This window comes from Pan paniscus, chromosome 18 (assembly GCF_029289425.2).
Source record: "Pan paniscus chromosome 18, NHGRI_mPanPan1-v2.0_pri, whole genome shotgun sequence".
Taxonomy (NCBI): Eukaryota; Metazoa; Chordata; class Mammalia; order Primates; family Hominidae; genus Pan; species Pan paniscus.
The window spans coordinates 7,381,330-7,405,578 of record NC_073267.2 but is presented as its reverse complement, the minus strand read 5'-3'; the positions used below and the strand labels follow the sequence as shown (position 1 = coordinate 7,405,578).

Below are 24,249 nucleotides of genomic sequence, written 5' to 3'. Positions count from 1 at the left end.
AGATAAACATAAAACTGAAAAATTGAAAGCCTATTTGAAATATGTAGTCATAGTGAGCACTTCTTGTTTAATTGCATTCTGCTTACATAACTAAAAGACCTAAATTAAAGCATAATCATGTCTCTAATGATTTTGCACTCTTTTTCCCCCTCCAACATAAGGAAGCTCAAGGTGTTAAAAGAGTTATGCTTTGGGACCAAGATAACTAATGTATAAATTAAAAATCCATTTCACACATTTATTTACATAAATGAAAAAGGAGGCAAAAATCTCTACTCCTCATTTATTCCTTCTTCACGCTTCAGGAGGAAAGTCTGCTATAAAGTTTTTTTTTTTTTTTCCAGTGCATAGAAACTAAAAGTTTCTCAAGTAAGAAATACCAGGTACATATTTCAAAAGTTTGGGTGGCTTTGCATAGCCTCAGAAATGCTGAGAATATAGAACACACTCCAGTATATCTAATTATCTTTATAAGATCTCTCAAAATCAATGGCATTATACTCAAGACCAGCTGCGGCCGGGGAAGTAAAACAGAGCAAGTGTCAGGGAGGTTACTGAGAAGTATGGCTTTCTTCCTAATAGCACTATTTTTATGGAACATGGAGTCTTTGAATTGTTATATTCTGTTAACTCTTTTAAAGACCCAAACAGAATTTAACCATTTTGTTCGAAGCAATCAATTCAACTCTATCTCAGTTATTTTATTTTTTTGCACTTTTAACTCCTGAAGGACAAAAAACACAGGTTTTGAGACACAACTCTAAATCTAGCTTACCCTGGATTATAATTTTGCTAGCAGTGACAGTGTGCAATCATTCTACTTTAACCGTTGCCACTGCAGGAATATTCAAAGTAGTTGCACATTAATTGGGTGTTTTGTTGCCCTCCAAACGTTCTTTTCTTTTTTTAAACAATCTTTCCAATATAAACAGGAACGAGACTTTCAAATAAGAAAATCCTAGGGAATTCAGGGAAGCCTGAAACCTAAAGAAAGGGGCTAATTCAGCTGTTTCCTAAGTTGAGTTTTTAGAAATAGTTCTTAAAGTGTTAAAAGGTGATAGATTAAAAAAAGAGCTATGGTCATAGTAAAGCTATTATTACTACGAGAAAGAGAAAAAGAGAGAAACAGAGAGAAGGGAGGAAGAGAGGGAGACAGACTGCAGAGAAGCAAAACTACCCCAAGTTATCCAACTGGATAGATGTGTTTTATCCATTTACATGACAATTATTAAATCTCTACTATGTGCTGGTCTCCATGCTAGGTGCTGAGCACAAGTTGGTGACTAAGATAGACGTAGTACTGCTCTCACAGTTTTCCATTTGGTGGAAAAGAAAGGGTATCATATTAAAACATAACAGGTACCATTACAATTATGCTGTGAAAAGACAAAGAAGGGTATGTAACTGAGAGGCTTTCCAGAAACGATGCCTACACACAATCATAATGAACAATAAGATTGAGTATACAAAGTGTTTCAGAGATCCCCATACTCTACCGACGGAAACAGACACACACACACACACACAAACACACACACACACAGACTCTCTCCCTCTCTCAAAGAGCCTGGATTGTGACAAAGTGCCATCAGATGCGGATTTAGAACACGATAGGCTAAGCAGCAACTGCACTTTGAGGGCCACTGACAAAATTTCCAGACTTGATCCTCAAATCAGTGGAAGGTATAGTAGAAATTTCAGCAAGAATGATGGCGATCATGTAACAGAAAATCACTCTTACTGGTATATGGAGAATAATGGGGATAAGAGTGGAGGAAGAAAGGCCAGTTTAGAAGTGTTGACAGCACTCCAGGCAAGAGGGAAGAGTGGCTTTGGCCAGGAGAATAGAAGGAGAATGGAGAGAAGCAAAAAGTTTCAGTCAATAATTAAGAGGGGACAAACCACTGGAGTTGATCTTTGGGCATGAGGGATAAGGGAGAGGAAAGAGTCAAGAGTGATTTTGAGGCCGGGCACAGTGGCTCACACCTGTAATCCCAGCACTTTGGGAGGCCGAGATGAGCAGATCATTTGACCTCAGGAGTTTGAGACCAGCCTGGCCAACATACTGAAACCCTATGTCTACTAAAAATACAAAAATTAGCCAGGCGTGATGGCACACGCCTGTAATCCCAGCTACTCAGAAAGTTGATGCAGGAAAATCACTTGAACCCAGGAGGGGGAGGTTAGAGTGAGCCGAGATCATGCCAATGCACTCCAGCCTGGGGGACAGAGCAACACTCCATCTCCAAAAAAAGCGGGGGTGATTTTCTGAAACATGGAATTAAACTTCAGTTGGTTTATTCAAAAAGAAAAGAAAGGAACCTTCATCAAATTCCATCCTAAAGAATGTAAGAAGAAAGATAAGTCATCTTGTCCATTCCTAAGACTATGCCTACTTTATACGCATTTATGACTTCATTTGCTTTCCAATATTTAATGAGCATCTGTTATTCACTGGATACTGGGCTTCATCCACTTACATCCAAGTCTACAGGAATATGGACACTTATGGATAGAAATGGAAAAAGTCTGATTTTTTATTCTCTTTATAAATGAGTTGTAATTCATGCCTCTCAAAGTTAGGGCCTTTTATTAGTGACTGTAAATCTCAGAGCGACAAGAAGTCATAAGAATCTGAAATTGCCTTATAAATTAGTTGCTAGTGGTGAAACAGTTGTTTAGTTTGTTGAGGGGCTGGGGTGGGGAGGAATTTTGGTGGTGAAATAATTATTTAACATTACTGAACCAAATAATTAAACTGTGCTGTAAAATTATGGTTATGGTAATAGTCCCATCATCATTCGTTTTGTTTCTGCTCATCTACATTATGATTTTTTTGTTATTGCTTTGCAAAGCTACAATATAACAGTCAAACCTGAAATTAAAACCAGGCTGCAAAAGTTATACAAGGTGATCCAGTATGTTCCACTAGCAATTATTCATGGCAAATAATATCGTGAAGGTCTTAAATCCTTGTTGTGAAGCTAGCCAGACGTGCATCAACTAAAACCTTAGATATTTATAGGTAACAGAAGTGAGGTATGACTTGCTGAAACAATCCAAATGCAAACGAGATATGTGAAAATCCAATAGGAGCATCTTGGAATATCAGGTTTCTGTTTCCTAGCAGTGCTGAATTTCAGTAGTGCTGACAAACAAAAAGGCACTGATTTTTTCAAGCGACCAAAGGGAATGCTCTCTCCATTGCCCCACCCCAGGCTGCTAACTCTCTTGGCTCTGCCTGCAAAATTCTAGATGAAATAAGGTTTTCGGGCCAAACCCTAAACTCATTCATCACCATCCTGTGAAAACTAGGTGGTCCAAGAGCCTTATGCAAAAAATCATCATTATCATCATCATCCAAAAAGAAAGATTAGTAAATTGACAGTTTAACAATTTTTAAACTCGTAGGGCCAGCTGAGAGATAGTTATGCATAGATCTCACAGCATCAACATAGAAAATGTTACCTTTGATCCCTTATTTTATAGGTCCTAAGATTAGTAAGCAGTCCCCAAGATGCTGAGATGATATAAGTAATTTATGGCTTTGAATTGCTTTTATTGCAGGGAGACATATACGTTCTGAACAGATTCCCCTTCATTCCTGATTCCCGTGAAGCAGTCACCTCATGTGTCTTCAAAACCAATCAGAATTAAGTAATTGGAAATTCCACATCAAGCTGATGCTGTTTAGAATTTTACCCATTTCCAATCAGTCAACACGGTTCTCTAGAGTCACATGGCTTTGCCAACTGGATGAATGTGCGTCCTAGAATTTGTTTTGAGAAGGGTAAAAATCCTAGTTCTAACACGTCAGAGTTGAAAACAGATTCCGATTATATTTTTCCTGTTCTTCCTTTCTCTATTTCATCCTACTCTGCACAGAAATTAATGTTAATCTCCTTTTATGAACAAAAAGGATTCATAAAACCCTTTTATATGTGTTGAAAAACTCAGGGCATTTACATTAAAAAAAAAAACCTCAAAAGACAGTAAGTGAACTCCTTCCTAATACAAGACAGATAGCACAGTGGTTAATAACAGAATTTGGAGTTTGAAAGACCCATGTTTGACTCTTTCTCTGCCTACAACTATGGGATTTGTGAACAGTGACCTTCTGAACCCATTTCTTCATCTGGCAGTGGCAAGATATAATAAGTATTTACTTGATAAGGTTCTTATGAGAAACATACTGACACCAAGCACTTTGCACATATAGGTGGTCAGCAAATGTTGCTGATAATGGCAAGTGGGAGAAGGAAGAGATGAGAGTGCAAAGCAGCAGAAGATATGACAGGCAAGCAAGAGGCAAGATGCATAAGCCAGTATGGGCAACACAATGCTGCTGTAATAAACAGCCCCTGAAGTTAGTGGCTTATAGCAATGGAAGTTTATTTCTCATTCGTACCATGTGCTCAATACAGGTTGGCTGGAATTTTTGTTTTTTGTAGTCACTCAGGGACATGAGCTGACAGACGGTTTCTCTCACCTCATGTATCCAAAATCTCTAAGGCAAGGGCTAGAAAATGTGGTAACTCACAAAATGTCACTTCAAGCATCCACCTATGAGAAAGTCACATCACCTCCCTGCATATTTCATTAGTCAAAGTCAGTCATATGGCAAAGCCCATCTTTCAAGGAGCAAAAAGATGCAACCTTATTACCTATCTTTAAGAAATACTGGCTGGGTGCAATGGCTCATGCCTATAATCTCAGCACTTTCAGAGGCCAAAGCAAGTGGATCACCTGAGATCAGAAGTTCTGACCAGCCTGGCCAACATGGCTAAAAAGCAGGAGAATCGCTGCTTTTTAGAATCTAAAGCAGGAGAATCGCTTGAACCCAGGAAGCAGAGGTTGCAACGAGCCGATATCATACTACTGCACTCCAGCCTGGGTGACAGAGTGAGACTGTCTCAAAAAAAATCATAAATCAATAAATATGAAACACTGGCTTGAATGTGACTTTCCTACCTCGCCCTGGCAACTTTACCAATTTGAACACTAACCCAAAAGAAAACTTACAGAAATTTCTCTAGATCCATAATCCCTTTATAGACACTTATCATAGATGAATCCACTCTGTTTTACCATCCTCTTATTTCAGCAAACCACTTTCTGTGTCCATCTTCTTATGATAAACTACTTCCTGTGTCTAAAGCTGCTGACCAGGAAGTACTTCTGTTTCTATAAATTAAATGACTTGGAGGCTGTAACATGTAGCACTGAAAGACTTCAATGAAAAAAAATATGGGAATAATTATTTGCTAATGTGAAATGAGTATTTACTATTTATCAGGTACTTTGATAAAAATTTCACATATTAATTTTCTCAACACCCATACGGCAAAAACATTACTATTATACCTATTTCTCAAATAAGTTAACTGAAGTATAGTAGTTTCAGCTTCTCAGAAAAAATCAAGTAGAGAAATCAGAATTCAACTGCCAATTTGTCTGAGCCATAGTTCTGGACGCTTGACTTCTATATTTGATTACTCTCTTGTTTAAGAGTATGGAATGACTGTATAATACATTGTTGAAACTGGGACACCTGTCAGCAGAAAGGGGGATGTTAATAATTACACCAGGATCAAGGGATAAACAGGACTTGTTCTGAGCAAACCTAAAGGTAATGATGCCATGGGTAATTGACACATTAACTGATAAATATATGTTGGATCCCTTTCTTTTTGTCCTTTTGAGACAGAGTGTTGTGCTCTGTCACCCAGGCAATCTCGGCACTCACTGCAACCTCTGCCTCCCGGGTTCAAGCGATCCTGCTGCCTGAGCGTCCCAAGTAGCTGGGATTACAGGCCGGTACCACCACACCTGGCTAATTTTTGTATTTTTAGTAGAGATGAGATTTTGCCATGTTGGCCAGGCTGATCTCGAACTCCTGACCTCAAGTGATCCACCTGTCTCGGCCTCCCAAAGTGCTGGAATTACATGAGTGAGCCCCCACACCCAGCCCCCTTTCTTCCCTTAATCCTCATTAGTTTCTCAGATGAAAAAAATTCTGGTTTATAAAGGTCATTAAAGAGAATCACTACCCCAAGAGAGGTTATTCCTTGTACAAAACCATCATCAGAGCCAATAATGATCCAGAATATGGATGGATCTCTCCTCCATCCATGCTCATCAGAAAGGAAAAAAAAGGAAGAAAAAAAGTATTTTTTTTCCCCTACAGAAAGACTTATATAGCTTCATGCTTTTCTTTGCAAGACCAAGAAGAAAACTCACAAAACTTCTGCACTTAGTACATCTCCAAGCTAAAACCTGACTGCTTTATCAGAAAATCCCACTGGAAGTGTTCTTGCTGGTTAGAATTAAATTTTTAAATACAAACTCATAATAGTAGCAAGACATGGAAGTTTTTTTTTTTTTTTCTTAAAGAACAGCTAACACAGAGTCTGACTAGAGGGTTTTCTGTATGCTTAAAACAGTATGACCTTTAGATATTGTCATGAAGCTAAGGACCCATAAGGGCTGGTTTCCTTATCTTGATGCTTTGTGTGGCAAGTAATACACATGCAAAAGTTACAACCTTAGAAAACCCTAACCTTTAGCTGGGCGCGGTGGCTCCTGCCTGTAATCCCAGCAGTTTGGGAGGCCAAGGCAGGCAGACCACGAGGTCAGGAGATCAAGACCATCCTGGCTAACACGGTGAAACCCCTTCTCTACTAAAAATACAAAAAAATTAGCCAGGCGTGGTGGCAGGCGCCTGTAGTCCCAGCTACTAGGGAGGCAGAGGCAGGAGAATGGCGTGAACCCGGGAGGCGGAGCTTGCAGTGAGCCGAGATCGCACCACTGCACTCCAGCCTGGGGGACAGAGCAAGACTCCAACTCAAAAAAAAAAAAAAAAAAAATAGAAGGAAAGAAAGCCCTAACCTTTTTTTAAAAAAAAGTCCTTTGTGAAACACACTTTTTGCATTATATATTTTTTGCTTAACACGAAGATGCAGATGGGAAAGACACTAGAAGTCATGGAGATGATGGATAAGGTTTGATTTTTTTTCTTCTTTATTAGACCCATCAACAGAGTTCCATTATTACACTGTAAGAAGTGATCTATTTCCTTGTTTCATCATAGCTTGAAACTTAAAGCCCATCAGCCACCCTATCCACAAAAATGAAAAGTGGTAGGAAAGTAGTTTACATTTCCAGAACATTAAAAAATGATGAGAAGAGACTGAAGTAATAAAGAACTACCAGAGATAAGGTGAGCAAAGCTGTTTTATAATATAAAGAAAAATGCATATTAGATAGAAAAAGAGCTGGGGAAAGAAAAGGAGAGGGGAATTATTTTCCATAAAAATATCATCTTTTGGCTTCTATTTCAATCCAGATTTATTCTTTTCTTTCCACATACATTCAAAGATGTGCTAGCCAATATGACTCCCTCTTTTTTCCCCTGATTGTTTTTTCAATGCATTTCTTATGTGATTTAGACATTACTGGGCAAGAACCAAATGAGTTGGCTTTTTCATGTAATGTTTCAACACTAAGTTACTTAGAAGGCAAAAGACTTGTCAGGAAGAAATAAGCCTACACGCAAAAAAAGAGAGAAGTTAATTGTACCTGAAAATTCTCCTTGTGCAACTGTTATCTAATATTGCTTACAAATAAAGCAGGAAAAAATAACAACAAATAAACCCATTTGTGAAAGGTGATAAAATAGCAAATGAGAGGCAAAATGAGAAGGTAAAATGAACTTAGTAACTAAAGGAATTAGGGATTACTATGTTGTCATCACACATCATGAAGAATACATCTCAGGGCATAGTATCTTATTAAATTAAAAAATAATGGATCACAAAATATTATCTACAATTAATACAAATTGTATGTCTACCACCTGATACAATTCCTGGAGCAGAGTAGCAAGTCATTAACCATGTGTTAAATAAATGTTAAAAAATAGGAAGGTGCCTGGGTGTGTGGGGCTAGAAAGGAAATATCCGCATGGCACACACTAATGATAAACACTGGTAAAATTAGAAATCATTTTTCTTCTTTGTGTTTTTCTGCATTTTTCATGTTATCTACAATGAACACATATTATTCAAGTAATTACTATAAGTACTTAAAAAACCCACTCCAGGTCGGGCGCAGTGGCTCACGTCTGTAATCCCAGTACTTTGGGAGGCCAAGGCGGGTGGATCACCTGAAGTCAGGAGTTCGAGACCAGCCCGGCCAACATGGCAAAACCCCATCTCTACTAAAAACACAAAAATTACCCAGGCATGGTGGTGGGCACCTGTAATCCCAGCTACTTGGGAGGCTAAGGGTGGAGAATCGCTTGAACCCAGGAGGCAGAGGTTGTAGTGAGCGAAGATCGCGCCACTGCACTCCAGCCTGGGTGACAAGAGCAAAATCCGATCTCAAAAAGAAAAAAAAAAAGAAAAACCCACTCCAACATTGGCACTGGGATTGAGGAACAGGGCTTATTTTTGACCTTTGTGTTTTCGATTTATCAGCAAAAAGAGAAACCAAAAACGCCCCTCTTGTTTTGATGAGTATCCATTCACATGACATCAGATAAAAAAAGGGAATTGGCCTCAACAAAATACCCAAGTAGTATATGTCTCTCCTTATTGTTTTTAAACCCACATTAGAGGAAAAAGACACTTAAAAATACAGGTTGAACAGAGCAACATCTTCTAGGAAGCAACTTTTTCTACAGGATTCCATGCATTATTGAAAGGCTTTAAAAGCCAGTTTGGAATTTTCCATCAAGAACAAATAAAACATTTGAATCAGATCCTTGATTCCCAAATATCCTGCCTTTGACACAGCCAGCCTGTTTTGATGTACTAGTCCATGATTTAAAAAAAGAAAAAAAAAAGGAAGGGGAGAATACGGGGTTTAAAATTAATTTTTAATTAACGTTTTTATGTGTTAATTTGAGATTATGTCATTTATACTTTTTCGGGCATGATGATGTCATTTCTTTTCTGAATTGTTGGTGATTTCACAAAATGTCTGTGCCTGCAAAAGTAAAACCAATAGCCTTCCTTTACTGCAGTCTGAATTTATTATTCAGAATGAAGTGTGTTCTCTAATTTCTTATTTTTGAACATGTCTAAATGTGGAAGAGTTATGCTTTGAGAAGAACCCTAGGAATACAGTGATACAGAAGCAAAAAGTGAATTATTTATGTAATGGGACAAGAATTATTAAAATAATTTCCCTGAAATGACCCCTCCTTCTTCCTGCTGAAGAGACTCCTTCGCTTTTTTGTTTGTCACTTTTATTTTTTCTACTACTCTCCCTGTAGTCTGAAGAAGGTTCAGCTTTTGCTAGGTAGGTTAATTAGAGGTTTTGCAAGGCATAATCTCAACAACAAAAAAGAGGAACATAAAGACAGAAGCAGTTGTGAGGATTCTGCAAGAGAAGGAAGAAGGAGGGAGCATAAAGTGTGAAGGAAACAAATGGCAATGGATTGGTAACTGTTTAATAAATATTCAAAATACCAGTAAAGAACTTGGTATTTGTTTCTGGTTACCTGATTTGGCTCCTTTCATAGCACAACCTCCTGAGACTGTATCACAAGGTTTATTACCTCCGTAAGGTTGTATTTGGTTTTGGTTAAAAAAAAAAAAAAAAAAAAGTGCAGACATCAAATTTGTGGTTAGGGTCATTTCTTTTTTTTTTTTTTTTTAAGGAAAAAGAAAAAGAGAACCTTGGTATTTTGATGCCATTCTCTCTCCCTCCTTCTGACAAAGAAGATAAAAATGGCATCCAGGAACAGATCACATCTTTAATGTCATTTACATTTATCTATGTAACCAGAAAATAATTGTAATTAGTATTAAAACACAGTTCCTGCTGTGTGTTCTACTTGTACAGGCAACATAAAGAATTTAGAGGTAGCAGAAGGCAAAACTTGCTTAGTTCCTTCCATTATGGGCCTTTTGTAAATTTTAGTAAGGAGCTTTGAATCTTTAGCCATAGATTCTTGAAGATTAGTGAGTCATCCCCCTCCTGGTGACCCACGTTTTGTCTCTACCCATTCATCTTGACCATTTGCTGTTGATCACTTTTTCCAATCTGCATCCAGAAGATACTTTGTCTCCAACCTTGAGGGTCTTGCCTTTAGGTTAGAATGTTTTGTGCCATGTCCTTCTCTATTCCAAAAACTAACTCAGGCAAGCCCTCCTCTTTTTTCACCTAGACTTTTGATCTTCTGCTTATTAATTTCTCTTCATCCACTCTCCCACCAATAATCTGTAAAAATCCTTCCACTGTTCTCCACCATACATCATACAATAATGTACCAAACACCTTAGAAGGACTGTGCAAATTCCTTCAATAATCAGCTGTGGCCTGTCTTCCTGTTTTTTTTTAGACAGAGTCTCCCTCTGTCGCCCAGGCTGGAGTGCAGTGCCGTGATCTCAGCTCACTGCAACCTCTGCCTCCTGGGTTCAAGTGATTCTCGTGCCTCAACCTCCTGAGTAGCTGGGATTACAGGTGCCGGCCACCATCACTGGCTAATTTTTGTATTTTTAGTAGAGACGAGGTTTCACCATGTTGGCCAGGATGATTTTCAACTCCTGACCTCAGGTGATCCACCAGCCTCGGCCTTACAAAGTGCTGGGATTACAGGTGTGAGCCACAGACAATTCTTAAAGAGCATCTGTGATGATTCCAATTCTACCTCCAGCTCTGTTCATACAAAACCACTTTCATTTTCCATTTGTGTCCTGTACTTCATTCATGTCACTTCCTCTGCCTGTAACGTGAACTCTCTTTTCTTCCTGGAAATCTCTTCACTCTTCAAGATGCTGGTTAAGTATCACCTCCATTCTGCTGGTTGCCTGGGCAAGGCAGAGCTGTTTGCTCCTTTTCCTAGGTAACTGTAATATTGCTAATAACTCTGCCATTGCATCTCCCCATAGCACTGAATGAAAGGATTTTTATTTGACTGTCTTCCTCCATTTCATTGAACCTGCTCTGGGGCCTTGCTGTTCAAAATGTGCTTCCAGGAATCTGCAGGATCAGCATCGTCTGTGAGCTTGTTCACAAGGCAAACAGTTTCCACTCCAGACCTACAGAATTAAAATCTCTGGAGGTGGCCTAGGACTCTGGGTTTCTTATGTGCAATAACTCTCTAGAGTAAGGATCAGTACTTATTTATGTCCCTAAACATGACGCACACAGCAAGCCCTTCATAATCTAAAAGTTAAATGAAAAACTCTTCTGTTGTTATTGTTGCTGAAGCATCCTTTCCAAGTCTCCCTCACAGCCCAATGACATGTTCTCATCAAAATCAGTTTTGCTGTGATTTTTCCTGACAGTATTGACTGGAGCTTATTGAGTTTGTCTTACAGACTCCACAGTCTGTATCACAGCTTTTGTTTGATTCAAGCCTCCCATTGCATATTCCAAACCAGTTCTGTTTGCAGATCCCCTGCCAGTGCCAGAGAGAGCTCTTGTTAATGTTAACGACATTTCTGGGCAGGGAGAAAGTGCAGGCTAGACCAAAACAAAAAACAAAACAAAAAAAACACCAAAAAAAAAACACCAAGGGACGCTGGCCAGGAAAGAGGGGGAGTGTATGAACGTGGAAACACTTTGGCCAAATACTTATTATCAATAGGGTTTTCAAATAGCTGTAAATCTGGAAGACTTCTGGGCCTTCCAAAACGAATTTGACCTCATTATACACAGCGAAAAATAGAGGAGGTTGCATGCCAAGTCTGTAATATTGCAACAGAAAGACCCAATGTAGAGGCTGTTTACTGGAACAACTTAGTAGTTTCATATGAAATGAGAGCCTAAGATGCTAACACTGAACATGCCCAGTTAAAGAAACATTGAGAGTTGAAGCAATTATTCTTGTAATTGAGTCGTGGGGGAGGGGGGTGGGAGGGGAATCATTCCTTTTGGAAAAGAGAGTCAGGCCTTGCAATTAGCAGTTTACATTGATCAAAGACATTAGGGAACTGCTTGACTGGTCCATCTTTTGTCTTGTAGATTGAGGGTACTGCATCCCTTTGCTCATCTGCCCTTAACAATCTTACCAAGACACTGCACTCGAAAGGGACCTTGTTTTTGTACAAAACCCTTTTGCAAAGACTATGGTTAGAGTGTGGTGCTCAAAAAACTCAGCATGCAAATACACACACACACAGCGGTAACTGTAGCTGTTCAGATGCACTCTTTTTTCTTATGCAATACATCAGACATATAAAAAATATGGAAGATGCTGCAGCAAATGCCATATGTCCACCCGCCGCTTGCAACATAAAATATAACAAATATAATGGAATCCTTCTCAGTCACTCTCGCAGATAACAACCGCTCCCCTACTCCCTAACAGTGGTGGGCATACTGCTGAACTTACTGTGTATCATTCCCACATAGCTCTCTCTCATTTTACCATATATGCATATACCCCAAGAGAATATATATTTTTGGGCACATTCATATATAAATACATATAAATGTATATTTTGGAATATCTATTTTTGAATACATTTATATATATTTGAAAACATTTTACTGTGTCCAAAAACTGCACATAAATGATGTCATACTGTATGTCTCCTGCTGCAAATTACTTTTTGTTGTTGTTCAACATTATGGTTTTCATATTTATCCACATTGGCACACAGAGATCTAATTTATTTATTTTAACATGACACCCCAGACATGACTTTTGCTACAATTTATCTTCTATTTCCCTATTGGTGGACAATTAATGTTTGGTTGATTGTTGTCTTCCTAATGTTTTGCTTGGATGCCACAATGAATCTTCTATGTGTCTCCTTCATGTGTGCATTTAGGGATGAAATATCTCAAAAATACATGCATCTTGAATGTCCCATGATGTTACTAAAGTGAGCGCCAAAGCAGGTGCATCAATATACACTTCCATCAGCAGCACCATAGAGTGCCCGCTGCCCCCACGTCTTAGCCAATGTGTAGTGCTGCCTAGTTTTTAAGATTTGCAGATTTGAAGAGTTTGAAATAATAAATGCTTTCCAAGATGCTTTCCAAATATTACCATCCCCAGCCAAAAACACTTGACTCCATCAGAACTGGGAACGTTTAGTCATCAGACATTAAATAATGTATTTCCACAAGTACCATTAAGTGCCTAACACTGTGTCTGGAACATAACGGACATTCAATATATATTGTTGAATGAATTCATTTCCGCTATTGCAGATGACTCAGAAAATGAAACAAGAAAAACATATGCCAGGAAAGCAGTGAACAGCTAGCACACAGCTATTCATTGGAAGAGGAAAAATAGTATACAATTCCAAATGCTCTCTCTTCACTTACCTCGGTATTATAGCTTGTTCCATCAGGTACCCTTGTGGTTTTAACGCCTACACTTTACAGTCAATGAGCAAAAACCAATTCTGCTCCTCAAATTCTTCTCACTTACTATTCAGCTGTCTCAATTCATTAATTTGCTTAATCAGTCCTCATCAATAACACTTCTCTCCAATGCATTCCTCTAACTCAAAGGAAAAGCAAGCTCTGAATACTCAAAAGTGTGAATCTATAAAGAAACAAGGATGGCAGAAAAAATATACTTGTATCAATGCCTTTTGGAGCCTTAACAGTAACTTCATATTAACATGTCTGCTATTATCAAAGATCAAGGGTGAAAGACATTTCTCATTTTGCTGATACCGTAGTCAATTAAAAAATTTGAATTAAATGGTTCCAATATTGAGTGCCTAACAAATACAGTTCCATGGAGGTTATCCACACAGAGAGGCCGCAGGAAGATCTCTAAAGCATTTTCTACAAAGTGTGGCTCATCTAAATTCAGATTTCCACAGGCAGCATAAAAACCACTCACATTTGGGAAATTTGCAGGTCCATGGGCATTAGGGCAGTAGATCTGAACAAGAGTGAGCAACTGTTCTTCTGCTTATCAAGTTCTCTGATGAACAGAGAGCTGTCAAGTAAAATAAATTATGATATTAGAACCAAGTATGGGCAAAAGCGTCATGTGTTTGAGGAGAACAGAGAATTTTGCATAGAATCTTTGACTCTGTTATAAAAATATAATAGATATTATCAACGAATGAGATGGGAACAAATAATATTCAAGAGGTGGCATTTTTATAAAGAGTAAGAATCATGTTCTTATTGGATTGAGGAACTAATTTGTATATATATATGTGTATATATATATGTATATATATGTGTGTATATATATGTATATATATGTATATATGTGTATATATATGTATATATGTATATATGTGTATATATATGTATATATGTGTGTATATATGTATATATGTGTATATATGTGTGTATATATATGTGTATATATATGTGTATATATATATGTGTATGTGTGTGTGTATATATATATATATACTTTTTTAAGGAAAATACAACACTGATGGTATTAAGGGAGCATAACTTGCCTCCTTCCAGCCTCAGTCCTGGCACTTATACATAAACAGGTACACATTCCTGTGACCTGGTCAGCTAAGCTAAAATGTGTACATGTGTTTTTACCTACTTTTGATTGACAGTGAAAATAATATCTTCCTTTAGAAATGCAGAACTTATTGACCACATGATACTGTAGTTATAGCTGGGCTTCAGAAATAGCTATGAGTCTGAGTTTTGCATGTTGAATTAAAGACTGTACTTCTAACCACCAGAGACGAATGCCACTGCTCTAATTTTTGGGTTTTCTAAAACTTTCAACTAAGAATAAAGATGTGTTTTTGGTATACACTGTTCCATAAAGAGGCTGAGCTGAACACTCATATTCTGATATGTAATTCCATAAAATTATTGTTTCTATTCTTTAGTAGAGATTAGTGATATGTCTCATATAAAGTAAATGAAATCGTCTTAGTCTCACATAAAGTGAATGAAATCATTCTCAGAAAACTCTGCTATTTTAATTGAGCTGTAACCGTATGATTCTAAGTAAAACAAGCAAGCCTCATATGAAAGCAGCTTCAAGGAGTATGTTCTACCTCTGCCCTGAAACCAAACTGCTATGCCTAAGTCCTTCCCATAACGAGGTTACAGAACTCCTTCAAGTCCACAATTAAAGAAGAAAGAACAACAACACAAAAGCAACAAGAGGAGGAAAGTATCACGAATCTGCTCTGCTTTTTCCTGTATTTTAGATGAAAATCCTAAGCTAGATATCCTAACCTAGTCTCTCAACACAGACAGGGAAGACCTCTGAAACATTCCCTACAAAGTGTAGTTCATCATTTGAGATAAATCTCGAAACCATTCAACCTTTGTTTACCAACAACACTTTGACAAGGACACTTATTAGTGAGCTATTTCTTCCTTCAAATATTAAATTACAGTCATGTTAGTAACTGTATTTTAATAACTGTATTTAATAACTCCAATTTCTAGATAGAGAAACATCAATGAAAAACTTTAAGCAAGGCCATTCTTGGGATGAACATTTGTGAGTAGAAGAGAAAAGCCTTGCCTTTTCCATATGCTGGTTTAGAATCTCCCTCTCAACTTCATCTGACCTACGAAAAACCAGTATTGTCTTGATGCTTAAAAATAAAATAAAGTAAATGCAATGATTTCTATGGGATAGGCTCATTAGCTCAGGATTTGACAGGTTGCTAAATGGTAACTGAGAATGAAGAGCTACAAACACACTATAATTAATTACCAAAACAGGCATTGCTTGGGCTAAAGCTGGGGCAAGAAAGTGCTGACAGAACAAAATTCGCATTCCACTGCTCTCCCTGCCTCTCCCAATTTACAGGAGAATGGGAAATCATGAACAATTGATACACTCCGTTAGCTGCTATCACAGAGAGTAAGTTTCCATGTAGCCTTAGGGGTATCTTACACAGTTTAACACTGAAAATAAAACGTAATGTTCTTGGCAAAGAGCTACGGGGATTAAATTTGGGAGGCTTGAAGCAGCCTTGAATTGTAGTCAATAAAAAAAGGACCAAATAGTAATTTTGTAATTTAACTGTGCTGGTTATGCCCAATGAGTCAGACCCTTGTGAAATAAACCATGTAAATAGAAAAATGGCTTAACTCTTTCAGCTGGCGTACATGGGATTTGACCTCTCCCATGCTTCAGATGGAGACCTCTGATTCACTAAGAATAACATGATCACTTAGATGCTACCAATACATGTTTTTAAACAGTTCTTCAGTAAAGGTGTTGACTTCTTCTTTGGGATTCTTCCTAATAAGTTTGCGATTTATTTAGAGATTGGGGAGTTATCAATATGGTGTAATATGATTTATATATCAGCGTAGAGAGAGCCAAAGTCCCAAATCAGCAGGAACCTGAAAGTCTTTTTAAAATCACAAAATTCTTGACCACACAAAAAATCACTCTACAGAGATTTGTGTCAGGGTATCTGAAGCAATCACTTCACAACAAATAAGAAAGACAACCAGCCAGCAATGATGTGGGGTTGAACACGATTTGCAATAAGCCATTCAAAAACTCCAAAGCAAGTCTAATATTTATCTCACGTCCTCCTTCTCTTTGTCCCTCCCTTTCTTCTCATGTCCCTCCGTTCCTTTTCTTTCCTTCTCTTTCTCTTTCTTTCCTTTCCCTTTCTCTGTCTCTAACATTTTGCAGCAGAATTATTATTATCTGAATTGACAATTAAGGGGTCTGTCAATCAGTGGTTTGACAATCACAATGCTTAAAATGCCAACTGTTACACACATCTCCTTAGTGCTTGAGTGGCGGTTTTTGACAAATGGATCATCATTATTGCCTCACGGTAGTTTGTGATTAAGATAACCACTTTACTTATTAAATGGAATTTGTAACATCTTGAAGAATACAGGAATATATAAATATTCCTGCACAAGAGGTGGTTCATCACTGTCTTCTCATCTTTAATGAATTCCACCATGGCCTGAAGGGACAGAATATCACCTGATGGGAAACACTCTTTGATGAACATTCATGAGGGAGCATTTTCCTTTCTTACCAATTTGATATTTCTAGAGGGCAATGATAACCTTTATATCCTGGGTTTAAAGGTCAGTGGCTCAGGTGGTCCTGCTGTCTCCTTAGTGGGATAAGGATTGCTCACCTAAATCCTAGCCTCAAACAGGGACTCCAAGGAGACATAGTCTACTCATCATCCGAGTTACTCAGAATTCAGACGTGGCTTCAAAACAATATGAATTGGGAATATAGAACTCCTACATCATCATACTCAACAATAAAACAGCTACTAAAAAGATCTGAGCAGATGGAGGCTGCCTTGATGATTCAGATGTTTCTGGTGGCTGGCACAGTATCTGGTTCTGAATACATATTTGAAGAAGGGAAGGAAAGGAAGCAAGGAAGGTAAAGGGAAGGTAAGGAAAGGGAAGGAAGGGAAGGGAAGGGAAGGGGTCTTCATTTCATCTTCACTGAGGTCCATTAACACAGAGAGACATAAACCATTAGCACTATTCCCTAGTTGGAGAATATAAGGGAAGATGCAGGATCAAAAGGCCTGTATTAGGCAGGAGTCTTTGGGTACAAATGACAGAGCCCATGAAGTGAATATGTGCATGAGCAAAGAAAGAAGGAAAGAAGGGAGGTAAGGAGGGAGAGAAGGAGGCAAGAAAGGAAGGAGGGAAGGAGGGAAGAAAGGAAGGATGGGAAACAGGGAGGGAAAGAGGGAGGGAAGGAGGAAGGAAGGGAAAGAAATTTATCACTCAAAATCCTCTAAAGGTAGAGGATAAAGCTTCCAAGGGCTGCTCAATTAAATGAATCCAATAAATCTAGGAAGTGCAATCAAGGTTTCGATCGCTGAGATAACTCTCCAGAGTTAAAAGATCTTTTTTTTTTTTTTTTTTTTTTTTTTTTTTTTTTTTTTTTTTTTTTTTTTGATTTGGAGTCTCACTCTGTTGCCCAGGCTGGAGTGAAGTGGTGCGATCTAGGCTCACTGCAAGCTCCACCTCTCGGGTTCACGCCATTCTCCTGCCTCAGCCTCCCGAGTAGCTGGGACTACAGGCACCTGCCATCGCCCCCGGCCAATTTTTTCTTTATTTTTAGTAGAGATGGGGTTTCACTGTGTTAGCCAGGATGGTTTCGATTTCCTGACCTCATGATCCGCCCGCCTCAGCCTCCCAAAGTGCTGGGATTACAGGCGTGAGCCACTGCGCCCGGCCAAGATTTCTTCTTATTTCTGTTTTGTGTGACTACCTGCTGAAAATTTTGCTTCCTTTTTCTTGGCTATCTCAGACCTGTATACTAGAATGCTGACTACCCTCCTTCCCCCTCTCCCTCCCTCCCTTCCTCATGCATATGTTCACTGCATGCTTATCATTTTGCCAGGTACTATATTGGGTACTGGGGATATCATGCTCACCAGAACACTTATAGCTACACACTCATGGAATTTACAGTACAGTGCTGGAATCTGTCAACTCCCTACATAGCATCCTTCTCTTCTGTTGGGATCATCACTCTCTCCTCTCAGGACCTGCTCCTCCCACCCACCTCCCAACAGTGAAACATTGTCCTTAGGTGGCACTGACTCCTTTGCCACCAAAGATTAGTCCAAGCATTAGCAAGGGATTCTAATCTCTGTGATCAAAGTTCTCCTCTGTCATATAGAAACCAGAATAAAAAAATTATTCACCTCGGCTGGGCGCGCTGGCTCACGCCTGTAATCGCAGCACTTTGGGAGGCTGAGGCAGGCGGATCACGAGGTCAGGAGATGGAGACCAACCTGGCTAACACGGTGAAACCCCGTCTCTACTAAAAATACAAAAAATTAGTCGGGCGCGATGGCAGGCGCCTGTAGTTCCAGCTACTGGGAGGCTGAGGCAGGAGCACGACTTGAACCCGGGAGGCGGAGCTTGCAGTGAGCCCAGATAGCGCCACTGCACTCCAGCCTGGGCAAAACAGCGAGACTCAGTCTCAAAAAAGAAAAAAAAAAAAATTCACCTCTCCTACTTGGCAGGGAGGTAATGCGTGAGGTTCAGAAGATGTTGTTGCCAGGCAAAACAGGTAACCTGAGAGAAAGTCCCAACTTCGCTAAACTTCCTATTTCTGGTAGCCCTCAAGGTGTGACATGCCCTTGAATTTCCATCAATTTAGCTTCCCAGATCATCCTATATTTATATAAAATATTCCTTAGATAAGCTTTTTTTAAAAATAATTAACCCCTTAAGCCCTTTCCTCTTCATAGGTTCCATCATTTGTACCCAAAGACTCCTTCCTAATACAGGCATATTGATCCTCCATCTTTCCTTACATTCTCTAACTAGGAAATGGTGCTAATGGTATATGTCCCTCCGTGTTAATGGAACTCAGTGAAGATGAATGCAAGCTCTGTCTAAACCCCAGAAACCGTTATTGAAACTAATAAACGTCAGACCCTCATATTTTGAGTTGCTTTTACAATACAGAGCAATGGAGTTTTGTAAAAGAAAACATTATCACACTCAGCTTTAAATAAATAGGATTTCTGGAAGGAACAAAGACTTAACTGCCTGAGGTCTTTCCTTCCTTCTCCCTTTCTCTCTTTTTGGCCTGCAGACTAATAGCTCATTACGGAGATGACTGTCTGAAAAAATAAAAGTTACCTAGACATGCAGGCTACTACCCAGGAAGAGCTAATTATTTGCATAAATCATATGGATCCTGGCCCTGGCTATATTAACCATTTACCATACTCATCATTTGTCACCACACTGTAATGTCAGTCATCCGTTGGGGAGGAAATTACCCCTCGGTGGTTTCTTCAAGTGAGGTCAGAGTTCAGCTCCTCTCCACGCACAGTGAGGCGCATTATCCCAATGACGTTGTCTACTGGTCCAACCAGGGCGATAAATTGCTACAGGTTCACAAATTAGCCTCCATACAGGCTGAGAGCATTTACTACAGGCCATGCAAATTAATCCCATCAAACTGCTTCATACATTACAAGGAGGTAGGAATCCATTTGCTAACCTCCCTCAATCACTCATAACCCAAATTCTGAAAGCATCTACCACTGTCAGAGTCCCAAGCAGACAGGGATTGTCCTCGAGAACAACATTGTAGGCACCATCCTCCATCAGGATGATTTGTCTTTTAAACCAGGAAGCCCAATGGCTGGGGGCAGGCAATACCAGTAACTCTGCAAACTAAAATTCAATGTTATGCAGCCAACCCTTAAGGTATGCTACAATGTACAGAGGTATGCCACCACCACTACCACCACCATCCTCATAGAAACAATATCAAAAACAAGAATATAATAGTTACAGCCAACATTTATATGGCACTTACTACAAACCTTATACATACTATCAGTAATACTCACAAAAGCCGTAAGGGTAAACACCAGTATTAGTCCCCTTTTACAAAGGAGGAAACTCAGGCTCAGAGAAGTTAAGCAGCTTTCCCAAGTTCACACAATCATTAGGTAGTATATATGGAGGGAGGGACAGAACTGTGTGAAGTGTAACACCAGAGGCTGTCTCTGGGTTGCCTGGCAATAAGCCAGCTGGGACCAGCTGTTCCAATTCTGCCAGTGAGATTGTCCATCCATAGGGTGCTGGGCTCACATGGTCTCCTGATGTCATCAACACAGTCCCAGCATCCTCCTTGCGTGGACAGCTAGTTCCCAGCATGCACCTTGTGTGGACAGCTAGTTCCCAGCCTGCACCTCACCTGAACAGCAGTTCCCAGCATGCACCTCACCTGGAAAGCAGTTTCCAGTATGCATCTCACCTGGACAGCTAGTTCCCAGCCTGCGCCTCGCTGGCACAGCTATTTCCTGGCATGCACCTCACCTAGGCAAGCACCTTACCTGGACAGCTAGTTCCCAGCACGTACCTCTCTCAGACAGCTAGTTCCCAGCATGCATCTCATCTGGACAGCTAGTTTCCAGCATTCACCTTTCCTGGACAGCTAGTTGCCACCATGTATCTCGCCAAAGTTAATTTCTGAGACACAAGGAATTGTTCCCTACTTGTAAGACTGTTCTCACACTTACCCTAATAAGCCAGATAATAGCCACTCAGATATCTCAGGTCAAAAATCCCTGAAACTTATAAACTTTGTAAGGAAATAGTTTCCTTGCTGATGTGACTGAACTGATGCTCACAAAATGGGTGATCAACCTGGATTATCCAGAGGGCCCTACACGCAACCTCAAGCATCCTTAAAAGAAAGAGTCAGAGGCACACACAGAACGGAAGACAGCGAGAACACAGAGGCAGAGACTGCAGTCATGTAGCCACTACAAGCTAGAAGAAGAGACTCCAGAGAAAGCAGAGCCCTATCAAAACCTTGGTTGCAGGCCAGTGACACTGATTTCAGACATCGGATCACCAGAACTGTTAGATAATACATTTATATCATTTTAAGCCACCACATGTGTGGTAGTTACACGATGGCAGGTGCCTGTAGTCCCAGCTACTCAGGAGACTGAGGCAGCAGAATGGCATGAACCCGGGAGGTGGAGCTTGCAGTGAGCCAAGATCGCACCACTGGATTCCAGCCTGGGCGACGAGCGAGACTCCATCTCAAAAAAAGAAAAGAAAAAAAAAACCCAATGGAAACTAATACACCTTACTCTCCAACCCCCCAAAAAATACAGCTAAAGGATAGTGGTGTCTCTGTTCTAGAATGCAAGCACACAGGGCATCATCCATGTCTGCGCCTCGATGCCCAGAGGAAGGAGTTAAGGGTCCGGGTGCCACCTGCCATTCCTTCTGCCTGTGAGTTCCAGTCTTTATCAAATCATGCTCTGAATTTGCCCAAGTCTTTGCCTGGCATTGAAATTGTTATCTCATCCATGTCTTCTCGACCCTAGAGCCTTGTTCTGTCCCTGACAACAGGAGGCTTGAGAGGAGGCATGTAAAGATAATTAAGACAAGACCTCTTAGGGGAAAGCTCTTACAGTTTGGCAGAGGAGAACACACATCTTTAAATAAAAATTTAATATGTAAAATATATTGTGAATATCTTTCAAACTCTAAGTTGTTATTTGAAAGAATTTTAAAAATTAAACTTTTTGAGATAATTGTAGATTCACATGTAATTTAATAAGTAATATACAGAGAGCCCATGACCCCTACCTACCCTTATTGCTCCAGGGGTAACATCTGGCAAAACTATAAATATCACAGCCAGGACAAAAAATAGTCCACAGACAAAAAGACGCCTTCTATGACCACACCCTACTGTCACTCCACACCTCTCACTCCTGACCCCGGCAACCACGCATTGATTCTCTATATCTAGAATTTTAAACTCAAGAATGCTACATACACGGTATCATTTTGTATGTAACCTTTAGATACATAAAAATGATTGCTGAGATTGGACAAAATGATTTAGAAATGGGCTTTTTTCCCACTCACCACAGGTGAGTGAAACTTACCCTGGAGTTTCATCGTAGCTGTTGTGTGTGTATCAATAGTTTGTTCTTTTTTATTGCTAGATAGTATTCCACAATGTGGATTATCACAGTTTAACCATTCATGCATTGAAAAACATATGGGCTATTTACAGTCTTTAGCTAGTATTACAAATAAAGCTGCAGTGAACATTTGCATACAGGTTGTTTTGTGGATGTGTTTTCATTTTACTGGGATAAATGCCCAAGTGTGCAATTGCTCAGTTATATGGCAGGTGCATGCTTAGTCCTACAAGAAAATGAGAGATGATTTTCCAAAGTGATTAAGTCATTTGACATTCCCACCAGCAATATTTGAGTGGTCTTTGACAGCATTTGGTATTGTCACTATTCTTTATATTGGCCAACAAAATTGATTTTTTTTGTGCATAGCTATATGTAACGGAAGTTAGAATGAAAGAAGGTAGAAATATTGCAAAAGAATGACATTAGGAGTAATCTGTGGAAGGCATGGAAAGAAGTGCTTTAATATGTTAAGGCCAGTAGGGATATAATCTTAGCTGTGTGGGCATAGATCTGGCCTTGTTTCTTCCTCCAACTTCCTCTCCCATCTCTTCTCTTATTATACCTTAGCCACATCAGTCTCCTGTTAAGCTCTCAACTCAAACCTCATTTGTCATCCTTTACCTCTCAGCTTGAACATCACCTCCTCAGAGAAGCCCTCCAGGATCACCCTACCTAAGTAGGGTTCTCTCCCAACTACACTCACCTTAATTTTATTTTGTAGAACAACATAGTTTATTCTTTCATCATAGCTGTCAATATTTGTAAGTATGCAATTATTTATTTACTTTTTTTTTTTAAAGCTTCACACTACACTTTAGGCCCCAAAAGAGGAATCATCTCTGCTTCATTTGAGGAACAACTGAATTCACTGAATGAAGGACTGAATGATAAAGGGAAAGGAACCCTAGGGTGCAGGAACTTGTAAGTTTACTTTAGAATCCAAGAAGCTAAATACTTAAGAGTCCATGTCAATCAACTCGGTTAAGAAGGTATCTATGCACAAAGGAGTACATGGTGTATTTCTTTGAGAAAAAAGATGTCACTTTTCACTTTTGTTCATCTACCAAAATCAACAGTATTGCAAGATTCAAAGACAAAGTCTCCAGCTTTCTAATCCAAGTCATCTTCCTAGTCAACTGGGGAGATATACACACACAAATAATTATAAATCAGGGAGAGTTAAGTGGCAGGGTAGGAAGAAAAATAAGGCACAACGGACAAAGAAAAGAGGGAGAGAGGATTTTCAGTGGGTAGAAATCAAGGTGGCTTCTTGGAGGAGATGGCATTTGAACTGGGTCTTAAGGATATGTGGGATGCAGGGGATGTAGACAGTCATGGCAGATGGACTTTTCAGGTTTTTTTTTGTTTTGTTTTGTTTTTTTGAGATGGAGTCTTGCTTTCTTGCCCAGGCTGCAGTACAGTGGTACAATCTTAGCTCACTGAAACCTCCGCCTCCTGGATTCAAGCAATTCTCCTGTCCCAGCCTGTGGAGTAGCTGGGACTACAGGCATGCACCACCATACCCAGCTAATTTTTGTATTGTTTAGTAGAGATAGGGCTTTGCCATATTGGCGAGGCTGGTCTCGAACCCCTGGCCTCAAGTGATCTACCAGCCTCAGCCTCCCAAGTGTTAGTATTACAGGTGTGAGCCACCACACCCGGCCGGGCCTTTCAGTTCTATCTAAAGTATAAGACTATATTTTTTCTACTTTTGTCATAATCTATTTCTCTTAAAAATGAACACAATTTTTGCCAATGAGCAGAATATTGCAGGAGCTAACTTTTAGGTGCCACGGAAAGACTTCCTCAGTATTAAAAGCTCACTATTGTCAACACACTCTCTGATAGGTGGATAATTTTTCCTCTACATTCAAGA

At 39.5% G+C, this 24,249-nt stretch overlaps 1 protein-coding gene across 23 annotated transcripts in view; it reads right to left on the bottom strand.

Moving 5' to 3' along the window:
* Nucleotides 1–24,249, bottom strand: part of RBFOX1 (RNA binding fox-1 homolog 1) — a 2,479,284-nt gene that overhangs the window by 840,992 nt on the left and 1,614,043 nt on the right. The window lies entirely within an intron of this gene.